The following is a 13,155-nucleotide window of genomic DNA, read 5'->3' as shown; positions in this document are numbered from 1 at the left end:
TACTATTCTGCTTATCTCTGTTATCCCTCTGACCCGGCTTGTCTCTCGCTTACCTGTCTTCTCGTTCCCTCGACCTCGGCTTGTCTCTGACTATTCCCTGTTATTCTCTGTACGTTAGTCCGGCCATTCTAAGGCCCGGTATACGTACCTTCCTACTATTTGTACTCTGCGTGTTGGATCCCTGTCCCGATCCTGACATTACGACAGGGCCAATGGATCCTGCAGGTACAAATAGTCAGCTTGGTTCTTCCGACCCCAGGTTTGATGCCATGGAACACAGGATGGATCAGATGGCCCTAGCACTACAGGCGCTATTGTCTCATGCTAGTAACCCACCAGAGGAGACACGTACTCCTTCGATCTCTCCTGTAAGTTCAGGCCTAGAAGTAGCTACTGTTGGTGCTTCTTCTCGTATTACTCCACCAGTACGTTATGGCGGTTCTCCTGAGAAGTGTCGTGGCTTTTTGAACCAGATCAGCATCCATTTCGAATTACAACCCCGCTCCTATCCTACAGATAGAGCGAAGGTTGGATTTATTGTTACGTTACTCATTGAGAAGGCTCTGCGATGGGCTAATCCTTTATGGGAGAATGATAACCCGTTAGTCTATAACTATAATGCCTTTGTAGCTGCGTTTAAAAGAACTTTTGACCCCCCTGGTAGGAAGGTCAATGCAGCTAGATTACTGTTGCGCCTTAGACAGGAAAGTCGAACTCTTGTGGATTATGCACTAGAGTTCAGATCCTTAGCGGCAGAGGTTAAGTGGAACGAACAGGCTTATATAGATGTATTTTTAAATGGGTTATCAGATGTAATCCTTGACGAAGTCGCTACTAGAGAGCTCCCTGAGAATTTGGAGGATTTAATTTCTTTTATCTCTCGCATTGATGAACGCTTAAGAGAGAGGCAGAACACTCGAGATAGGACTCGTAGACCTTCCTTTAAACTAGCTCCTGCATTTCGAAATTCTGAGATCGAAACCTCACGTTTCCCTGAGCCTATGCAGATAGGTAATACTCACCTCACAGAGGAGGAGAGACAGTACAGGAGAAGGGAGGGTTTATGTATGTACTGTGGAGACAGAGGTCATCTACGCCTAAATTGTCCCAATCGTTCGGGAAACGCTCGCACCTAAGTTTCTCTAGAGGACAGGCCTTGGGTGTATCTATTTTGTCCTCTGTTCACAATTATAAAGATCCCAGGCTTCTGCTACCCGTTTCTTTGACTTGGGAGAAGGGAGTAGTAAAAACCATGGCTTTGATTGATTCTGGAGCTGCTGAGAGCTTTATCGATCAAGTTTTTGTTAACAAGCATACTATCCCATCCCAGTTAAGGGAGACACCTCTGGCCGTTGAGGCCATAGATGGTAGACCTTTACTTGAGCCTGTTATTTTCCGTGAGACCATACCTATTAATTTAACTGTTGGTATCTTGCATGAGGAAGACCTATCCCTGTTGATCATTTCCTCTCCTTCTATTCCCATAGTCCTGGGGTACTCCTGGTTAAAGAGACATAACCCTATCATTAATTGGGAGTTAGGGGAGATAATCTCATGGGGTCAGAATTGTCAAGAGAGATGTTTACGGAAGGTCTCGCCCCTTTGCCTGGCGAACACGTCGGCTAACTCCTCTAATCCTACAGAGACTCAAATACCGCCTCAGTACCTGGATTTAAAGGCAGTATTTGATAAAAGGAGAGCCGATACCTTACCTCCACACAGATCCTTTGATTGCAAGATTAACCTACTCCCTGGTACCATGCCTCCCAGGGGTCATGTATACCCGTTATCTACTAAAGAGAATTCTGTTCTAGAGGAGTATATTCACGAGAATTTAGACAAGGGATTCATTAGGAGATCCTCCTCCCCTGCCGGGGCTGGATTTTTTTTTGTTAAAAAGAAGGATGGTTCACTTAGGCCTTGTATTGATTATCGAGGTTTGAACAAGATAACCATTAGGAATGCTTATCCCATTCCTTTGATTACCGAACTCTTTGATCGTTTAAAGGGTTCTACTATTTTCACCAAGTTAGATCTCAGAGGGGCATATAACTTGGTGAGAGTCCAGCAGGGACACGAGTGGATGACGGCGTTCAATACTCGTTACGGTCACTATGAATATACAGTTATGCCTTTTGGGTTATGTAATGCACCGGCTGTATTCCAGGATCTGATAAATGAGGTTCTTAGGGAATTTCAGCAGGAGTGTGTTATTGTATACCTGGACGATATACTCATACATTCTAGAGAGATTGAGACTCACCACGAACAGGTCAGAAGGGTTTTGCACAAACTTCTTCAACATGGTCTGTACTGCAAATTGGAGAAATGTAGTTTCGATCAATCCCAAGTAAATTTCCTCGGTTATGTGATCTCTGGGGAGGGATTTAAGATGGACCCGGATAAACTCCAGTCCATTCTGGATTGGCCTCTACCCAAGGGTCTCAAGGCCGTTCAGAGATTTATTGGGTTCTCCAATTACTATAGGCGCTTTATTAAGGGTTATTCTTCTATTATTGCGCCCATCACCAATATGACCAAACAGGGGGTTGATACTAAGAATTGGTCTACGGAAGCTCTCCTTGCTTTCAAAACTCTCAAGGAGCTTTTTGCTTCCGCCCCAATTTTAGTTCACCCTAATACCACTCTTCCTTTCCTACTTGAGGTAGACGCCTCGGAGACTGGCGTAGGTGCTATCCTATCCCAAAGGCTAGGTGTGGATAAACCATTACATCCATGTGGATTTTTTTCGAAAAAATTGTCTGGTGCTGAGAGCAGATATGACATTGGTGACAGAGAACTACTAGCTGTTATCAAGGCTTTAAAAGAATGGAGACATTTATTGGAAGGGACATTACATCCCGTTACTATTTTAATGGATCACAAGAACTTGTCCTATATTGGAGAGGCCAAGCGATTGTCTTCCAGGCAAGCTCGTTGGTCGTTATTCCTCACCCATTTCAACTACGTTCTTACTTATAGGCCTGGTTCAAAGAATTCTAAAGCCGATGCTCTATCTCGCCAATATGAACCTTTGGCTTCTTCTGAACCGGTTCTGTCCTCTATAGTACCCCAATGCAATATTATTGCTAACACAAGTCTCAAAATCCATTCTCCGTTGCTTGCCCAGATCTTGAACTTACAGCATCTGGCACCTGGACAGACTCCTGAGGGAAGAAAATTTATTCCTCCTGAACTCCAACTGGAGCTCTTACAGTGTTTCCACGAAAGCAAGGTGGCTGGTCATCCTGGCATTCGCAAGACTTATTCCCTGATCTCCAAGGATTTCTGGTGGCCTTCCTTACGAAAGGATATTAAGGAGTTCGTCGGAGCTTGCGAGACTTGTACCAGGACTAAACAGCCTCACGCATCTCCTTGTGGTTTGTTGCTCCCCTTGGACATTCCTGAAAAACCATGGTCCTGTTTGGCCATGGACTTTATTGTGGATTTACCTGCTTCCAAGAGACAGACTGTTATTCTCACGGTGGTGGATAGGTTCACTAAGATGGCTCATTTTGTGCCGTTGCCTAAACTCCCCACGTCTCCTGAATTGGCGGAGATTTTTGCGAGAGAAGTTTTTCGCTTACATGGGATACCTTCTGAAATCGTTTCTGATAGAGGCTCTCAATTTGTCTCACGATTCTGGAGATCCTTCTGTTCTCAATTAGGTATCAAATTGAACTTTTCCTCTGCATATCACCCTCAGTCTAACGGAGCCGCTGAGCGTACTAATCAAAAGATTGAACAATATCTGCGCTGCTTTGTTTCCGAACACCAGGAAGATTGGGTCGGTTTGATTCCTTGGGCAGAGTTCGCACACAATAATCTCGTTTGTGATTCTACTCGTTCCAGCCCCTTCTTCATGAACTATGGCTTTCATCCCTCCATTTTTCCTTCGGTCTCTTCTTCCCAAGGAGTACCGTCGGTTGATGATCATGTCGCCAATCTGAAGAAGTTGTGGGATCAGACTCGTCAAATTCTTCTGCATAATTCTATGTTGTTCAAAAAACACGCTGATAAACACAGAAGGGCGGCTCCAGTTTTTGTCCCTGGGGATAGAGTATGGCTGAGTACTAAGAACATTCGTTTAAAAGTTCCCTCTATGAAATTTGCGCCTCGGTACATAGGTCCTTACAGGGTTTTGTCTCGTATCAACCCGGTTGCGTATCGCCTAGCTCTGCCGTCGGCCTTACGCATCCCCAACTCCTTTCATGTGTCTTTGCTGAAACCACTGATTTGCAACAGATTCTCCTCTACGGTTTCCTCACCTCGTTCGGTTCAGGTGGACGGTCAGGAGGAGTACGAGGTCAACTCCATTATCAATTCCCGATTTTCCCGGGGAAGATTACAGTATCTGGTCAACTGGAAGGGATATGGTCCCGAGGAGAGGAGCTGGGTACCTCAGGAGGACGTCCATGCTCCTCGTCTCCGCAGGGCGTTTCACTCCCGCTTCCCATCTCGTCCCGGTTCCTTCCGCCCGGTGGGCGTATCTGAGAGGGGGGGTACTGTCAGGGTACCTGAGGTCTCTACCTTTGAGAAGGGTAGAGACTTACTTGTTTATCCGTCTAGACACGCCATATCTCCCGTTCCTCGCGGTCCATCCAGTCATTCTAACGCTGGCCGCAAGGGATCCGCTTCCTTTTCTAACATGACGCTCGATACGTGACGTCTTGACGCTATCCCGAGCGACCTGCCACTCTATTGGCTTTATCCTATCAGCACCCAGCTGAGGCGTGTCTACTCTCCGGACTCAGGGTATTTAAGCTTGCTTCTCTCGTCAGCTCATTGCCCTGTCGTGGTTCTAGCTTGTCTAGTCACTCAGTGCTCTTGTATTCTAGTATTCTCTTTGGTTTTGACCCGGCTTGTTGTACTATTCTGCTTATCTCTGTTATCCCTCTGACCCGGCTTGTCTCTCGCTTACCTGTCTTCTCGTTCCCTCGACCTCGGCTTGTCTCTGACTATTCCGTGTTATTCTCTGTACGTTAGTCCGGCCATTCTAAGGCCCGGTATACGTACCTTCCTACTATTTGTACTCTGCGTGTTGGATCCCTGTCCCGATCCTGACAACGGGGCAGTCCTGCCATCTTATCCCAAGATCGTAATGACCGGGAAGGTCAAGACAACTGGGGTTTCCGGTCTTACCCTGTGACCCCTACGTACGGTTTTACCTTCAAACCGGATAATAGGCCTTCCTTAATCTTGTTACCCGAGCAAGGCAGTGCCCGTTTGCTCCATGAAGGTCTCCGTATCTCCCGACATCTTGACATGGGAGAAACTGTCTGCGCAGTTTGTACGTAATGGTCTGGATATCCAAAACAGAAAGCAATCTCTGTATTACATGGTGCAGAATATGCCAAAAAACCTGCACTCACATAATACCGGAGGACCATCCGTTAGCCGTACCATCTCCAGGAGTGTGTGTAAATAACTCCCCCGTTATACCTCTGAGTATTTCTCGCGTGTTTTACAGCAGTCCGGCTCCAGTAGATCCATCACCGGAGATAAAATTGAGGGATCTAGTCTAAACATGTAATACTTGCATGACAAGGCTGTCCTCTAGAACGAAGTTAGTAGCGTGGATGTCAGCACTAATTGAATGCAGGAGGGACGCCCCTCTATGTAGACATCAATGTCTCGCACAGGCACAAGCCTGTGTGATGAACAAATGGCCGGTACTGTAGAGCGTCTAGTGTATGAGAGAGCCGCGCTCTCTACTACTGTGATCGCATACCGTGAGAGCCGTTAGCCTGAGCGGGCCGCACCTGTTAGTAACCAACAGCAGAGTCTACATCCGTGATCGGTTCTCTCTATGAGAATGGGTCCACCCAACCTGTCCTCTGTATCCAGCCCAGTATCTGGTCGAGGACGAGTGAGGGCTGCGCCCTCTAATAACAAATCAGTATCCGGTTCTGTATGAGAGGGTTCGCCCTCTGTTCCTGAAAATAAATAAATAAACTCGGACCGAGGTGATGGAGGGCCGCACCCTCCTGTGGTGCAAACTAGAGTCCCTAGAGATTCAGACCAAACTGTAGAGCGCACCAATTATAAATGTCAGCATAAGGCTGAGGGCAATCTGGGAAACAACGATGGAAAAACTATCAACCGACTATCCGGATCCCGTGCGCGCGCACGCGGGGTCCAGGTAGACCGTTGGTAGTCGGAGGAAAGCTGGAGACGTTCTCCGCAATCCACGAGTGCCCGGGAGGTCGGAGGAGGCCAAGTCAGGCCTCACGACGACCCGAGCGAAAAGGAAAAGGAAGTCATGAAAAAACAAAAAGCAACAATTAACATAGATAAGAGAAAATAAACCTATTCTATCTCGGATAGAAGGCAAGCAGCAGGCCGGAAGGTAAGAAAAGTAAGTCCCACTGGACAGGGCCAGGAGCTAACCTAACGCAGGAAACAACTACCGAACCTATAAGGATTCCGGAAGGCAGAAACGGAGTAGCTGGTAAAGACAAGGGAAGAACACCGCTTTCTTCTGGAGGAGTCTGAGTACCGGTCCTTGTCTGTGCGAAGTTTTCCTTTGAGATGTGCCGTCGCCGGTTTGGAGTAAACCGTGGATGTGTCCGGGGTCTTCATAAGAAACTTTGCCCTTCAAGCCTGAGGTTTAGGGCCTTCACCCTTCCCACCATATTCAGATGGCCGTATACTGGTGTCCTCCTGAACACTATGGCAATGGTGTTTGTCTGGACACCTGCCTATCTCCATGTCACTGGTGCGCACTGGGTTTTCCTCAGTGATATTACCCCAGGCCCGTGGTCAAAAGGGGTTCGGTACCAATAGTGTAGGCCCGTCAGAAGGCATAGGCCCAGCAGGCCAAACGAATGGACACAGAAAGGTTAGCCAAGCAAATCGTCACAGACATAGCCGGACATTTAGGTAGGCACCGACATAGCAGGCTATTCAATGGGCACAGACATAGCAGGCCAATCGATGGGGCACAGGCATAGCAGGGCGTTTTAATGGGCACAGGTATAGCCGGCCGTTCTTATGGGCACGGGCATAACAGGCCATTCTTATGGGCACAGACACAGCAGGCCAATCTCATGGGCACAGACACAGCAGGCCATTCTTATGGGCACAGACATAGCAGGCCATTCTTATGGGCACAGACACAGCAGGCCAATCTCATGGGCACAGACACAGCAGGCCATTCTTATGGGCACAGACATAGCAGGCCATTCTTATGGGCACAGACATAGCAGGCCATTGTTATGGGCACAGACATAGCAGGCCATTGTTATGGGCACAGACATAGCAGGCCAATCTTATGGGCACAGACATAGCAGGCCATTCTTATGGGCACAGACATAGCAGGCCGTTCTTATGGGCACAGACATAGCAGGCCATTCTTATGGGCACAGACATAGCAGGCCGTTCTTATGGGCACGGACAAAGCAGGCCAATCAATGGGGCACAGACATAGCAGGCCAATCAATGGGTTGTGTATTACCATAATATCATTATTAACACGTATTTATATAGCGCCTTCCAATTCCGTAGCGCTTTACGGTGGGTATTGAATGAGTAACGAGGACCTTTGAGTACGGGTAGAGGTCCTTAAAAATTGTAGATCCTCAGGGCATCTTGTGACCTAGGACTCTTAGACAATCAACCCTTTTAGACAGCATAATGCCGTGTGAATAGCCTGAACCGGGACTGGCAGTCCCTAAATGCCCAGCAGGAAAATAGTGGTATTCCAGCTGTATCGGGTATAAGCGGAAATTGTTCCAGTTACCATCATGTCCATGAGTGTAAGATCCACTGAACAATACTCACCTTAAACTGTGAGTTGGTATGCCCATGTTCACACAGAATCTGTTCAAAATTCTTATCATTATTATAGATTACCATCATCATGCCACCTGAAGGGTATTGTAACCATGGACACTGCAGAGCTAACGATAGCCAACTCAATGAATTCCCCTGAGAATCTGATAGAATTGTATAGTATCAGCGTAGAAGGGTCTCCATGGACAGAGAATACATACCAGAGTAGTCGCATCTGAGACCTCATAGCAGGACCGGAAGAAGTATATACTGAGAGGCACATGGATCCTAGAGCCAACTGACACCGTATACACCCTGTATGGAGTTTGTATAACAGAGTTCATAAATATCTGTAACTCACAGGAATCCGTGGTATACACTGTCAGAAGAACTCACAGCAATCCGTGTTAGCAAGGTTAGCAAGACTAGAGCTAGATACACACTGTCATACACGGTTAGCAAGACTAGAGCTAGATACACACTGTCAGTAAACACCCAGCAATCTGTGATATACACCGCAAAACTCACAGAATCTGTGAAGTACACATTGTCAGCAAAAGACACAGAAACTGTGTAATACACAGTCAGCAAAAGACACAGAATCTGTGTAATACACAGCCAGTAAAAGACGCAGAATCTGTGTAATACACAGTCAGTAAAAGACACAGAATCTGCGTAATACACAGTCAGTAAAAGACACAGAATCTGTGTAATACACAGCCAGTAAAAGACACAGAATCTGTGTAATACACAGCCAATAAAAGACACAGAATCTGTGTAATACACAGTCAGTAAAAGACACAGAATCTGTGTAATACACAGTCAGTAAAAGACACAGAATCTGCGTAATACACAGTCAGCAAAAGGCACAGAATCTGTGTAATACACAGTCAGTAAAAGACACAGAATCTGTGAAATATACACTGTTAGAAAAAGACACAGAATCTGTGAAATATACACAGTCAGTAATAGACACAGCAAGATGATATATATATATATATATATAGGGGACACAGTGATCTGTGAAGAAAACTGCCATAAGCACCCACAGCAAGCCGTGCCATCTACCCAGCAAACCAGCAAACTGAGGAGAAAATCTGCCTAACGTTCACAGCAGGCTGGGACACAGACCCTGTACTCAATATAGATACACTGTCATAGGAAACAGTGATCTGAATGCCCTGTCCTCTCAGAGAGGAAGCTCCAGATGAAATCAGCCGGCGCAGACCGCATGGTAGCGCCAGCCGAGATCCGACCACCGTGGGTGGAGGAGGGGCCGCGAGCAGGAGCACCCTCCTCTACCTGGTCGGACACCCGCGGCTCTAGAAGGAGCTGATCGCGGAAGGCGACCACGTGCTCGAGCGGGCCGGCCGCCGAGACACACATGAAGGAGCTCGGGGAGTCAGAGGAGGCAGCCAGACGGCTAGTCTCCTGACACCCCGAGCGCACACTGCAGCCAGCGCAATCCTGGCGGAACGCATGGTGTTAGAGGGTGGGGGGAGGGAAAGCAACAAAAGGGATCCCCAAGAACCACTACATGGAGGGAAAAAATCCCCGGGGGTACAGGGGAAGGAAAGAATCAGAAGGATAGTAAGCCCCAAACTGGAAGCCTAATAAAGGAAAGGCTGAACCCCATATTAATATAAAATATATAAAAAGAAAATAATCTATAAAACATAACCAAAGTAATTTATTTACAAATATATTCCTCCGATTTATATATATCCCCACTAAATTCATATGCATTTAAGCCACCCAAAAACTGTATAGGTTTCCCCACAGTGTAACACAATCAATCCTTTTGTGGTATTAGTTTTCCCCTACTACTTATACAAGTAGTAGTTTCCCCTACTACTTATACAAGTAGTCTTCAGAGATGGTAGAGTGTTCCCAAATTAAGGATCAGGATAGGATTTTTTGGTCATCCCGATACTATATCGCCCCACCAAGTGCCAACTTTTTGTTGACACAAATACCGAGATATGGTAACTAAAGATATCATATCACGTGGACATAGATGGCCCTTCGGGGGTAGGTTGAAAGACAACCCTCTGGGAGCCAGGCTGTGTTGGGCCAGACTGGGTGTTTTGCCCATAAGGCTATTTTTGGTCTATGATAAATGGACTATTTGTGTTTTATGTAAATGCATTGCAACTCTCTTGGGGACAGTGGTATTTAGGGTTTATGATTCAAAATGGTTAAGATGATTTCGGTTAATGTCCAGGGTCTAAATACTGCAAATAAAAAATCTTTAATATATAACTACATGCTCAGAAATAAAGTAGAAGTGGGTTTCTTTCAAGAAACCCACTGGTTAGATACTGATAACCACGGTTGGGGGGGTGGAAAATTCCCTACTGTGATACACTCCTCATTAAGTGGGAAAAAGCAAAGAGGTGTAGCAATAGTCTTTTCTCATACATTAAAAGTAGACATATTACACCAAATTATAGATAAGAACGGTAGATATGTAATAGTTTGTTGTAAATTGAATGAGATAACATATACACTGACGAACATATATCTTCCTAATGATTTTCCCGCCCCAATCCTAAAAAAAGTCCTGGGTTTAATGGAATCTATCAAAATAGGTATGTGTTTGGTAGCTGGGGATCTCAATAGTGTACTGGACCCGATATTAGATAAAAAGACAACAGTAACTTTATTACATCAAAAAAGAACAGATAAGTTAGCAAAATCTATTAAGAGAAACATGATTAACTTTGACTATTTTGATCTATGGAGAACGATTAATCCTGACTCATTGGAGTATACTTATTTCTCTCATGTGCATCTGTCCCACTCCCGAATCGATATGGTTTGGGGTAATATAACAACATTATCAAATATTAAATACTGTAAGATACTGGACAATACCTGGTCAGACCACAGTATTAATATGTGGGAGACGAAAGATCAATGGACCAGGATTAATTGTGAAACCTGGCGAATGAATGATAATTTGTTAAAATCTAAGACCCATATTGATACATTAGAAAAACAAATTGAAACCTTTTTTCTTGAAAATGATCCAAATGACACTTCATATACAAACAATTGGTGTGCATTTAAATCTACCATTAGAGGCAATATAATAAGTATACAAACAAGGTATAAGGCACAAAATAATAAATTTTTTCTGGAACTACAAGAGGAATTAAAAAAGGCTTCGAATGAGAATAAGCAGTCTCCTTCTAAATTAAATGCAGATGCCCTGAAAAAAATCCAAAATAAAATCAATAACTTCCTTATAGAAAAAAACTCTAAGGTTATGCAGAAGCTGAAAGCGAATTACTATTATAAAGGAAACCGAGCAAACAGGATTATGACTAAAAAATTAAGAGATAAAATCAGCTCCAATAAAATAGTAAAGATAGTGGATGAGGAAGGAGTTTATCTAGATCCAAAGAAAATAGGTGAGAGATTTAATAAATATTATGAGGCCCTGTATAATTTAATTCCTTCGAAAATGAATGATGAGGATTTTTTTAGTAACAGTAATATACCTAAACTCAAGGAGGAACAAAGAAATAAGTTAAATGCTCCTATTACAGTTCAGGAAGTGGAGGCAGTAATAAATAATCTAAAACCAGATAAGACGCCAGGTCCAGACGGTTTTGTAAATATATTTTATAAATCCTTTAAAAATCATATAGTTTGTCATTTAACCAATATGTTTAATGAAATAGTCTCAGTAGGTAAATTTCCTCCTGAGATGTTAAGAGCAAATATCCTTCCAATCTTAAAGGAAAATAAGGATCCCTTAAAGGTGGAAAATTACAGACCTATTTCTTTAATCAACACGGACGTTAAGATTTTTTCATCAGTTTTGGCCAATAGACTAAAGGGACTCATGGATAAGATTATAAAGAATGATCAAATTGGCTTTATACAGGGGAGAGATCCAGTTGACAATTCTAGAAGATTACTCGACTTGATAGATGCAGCTCAAAGGAATAAAACTGCTTTGTTTGTTTTGGCAGTAGACGCGGAGAAAGCTTTCGACAGGGTCGGTTGGGTCTTTTTAAGGAAAACTATGGAAAAGTTCGGCATACAGGGATGGATGCTTAAAGCAATTCTGGCACTATATGAAGGTCCAGAAGCAAGAACAGTGGCTCCAAATATATGCGCTGATTGGTTCACACTAAAAAATGGAACGAGACAGGGTTGCCCCCTATCGCCCATTTTATATATTATGACAATGGAGATACTAGCTATTAATATAAGAAATAATCTTCAAATAAAAGGCTTTAGCTATAAAGAGAAAGAATTCAAATTAAATCTATATGCAGATGACCTGATTCTGACCTTAACTCACCCTGTCGAATCGCTTGATGCCTTGATGGAAGAGATAGATAAATATGGTTTGATTTCAAATTATAAAATAAATGCAAATAAATCTACTTATATAGCTATAAATATCTCTAGAGAATGTTGCCAATATATAAGAGACAAATATAAATTTAATTGTAATAAAAACATAATATCTTATCTGGGAATAACGATTAATGATGACTTAAAAGATACAATGCAAATAAATTTTTTAAAAACATATAGATTAACTCATGAGTCATTAAAAATATGGAGACAAACTGAACTGTCCTGGTGGGGTAGAATCAATTTGGTCAATTCATATTTACTTCCCAAATGGTCCTACTTATTCCGCATGATTCCCTTGAGAATGCCACAACCATGGCTATATATGATACAACGCGACATAAATAATTTTATCTGGAAAGGAAAAAGGCCGAGGATGAATAAAAAACTTTTGAAGCAGAAAATAAGGCAAGGAGGGATAAATTTTCCGAATATTGATACAATTTATGTAGCTAATATGATGTTTCATATTTATAAAACGCAACTCTTAAGTTCTGAGGAGCTGGGTTGGTATCAATTGGAGGGGGAGATGATAGAAATAGATAATTTGTACCAATTAATCTGGTTAACTAAACAAGATGAAAGATTTAAGAAGGTGTGCCTCTCAAATAGTTGTTTGCAATCAATTCTTATGGAATGGGAAAAGATGAGGAAGAAATGTGGAATAGGTAATAAAATATTGGGAAATTTTAACTTCAATATGATTCATTTAAGGATGAAGGATATAAATATAAGTGCATGGACAACGAAGGGTATTAACTATATAAATCAAATAATATTGGGAGATAAAATTAAACCATTCGAAACCCTGGTACATGAATATTCGCTACCCAGGCAGGAGTGGTATAATTACCTAAGAATCAGAGGTTTTGTCCAACAATTCTTGTTATGTCGACCCATAGAGGGAATAGTAAATCTGACAGCTCTATTAAAAAAATGATAATGTACCGCAAATAGTGTCGAAGGCTAGAAGCGCTCTCCTACAAATTGACGCACCTAACAGGA

The sequence above is a fragment of the Pelobates fuscus genome, chromosome 3 (genome assembly GCF_036172605.1).
Source record: "Pelobates fuscus isolate aPelFus1 chromosome 3, aPelFus1.pri, whole genome shotgun sequence".
Lineage (NCBI taxonomy): Eukaryota > Metazoa > Chordata > Amphibia > Anura > Pelobatidae > Pelobates > Pelobates fuscus.
The sequence above is the reverse complement of the archived record's forward strand: the minus strand, read 5'-3'. Positions refer to the sequence as shown.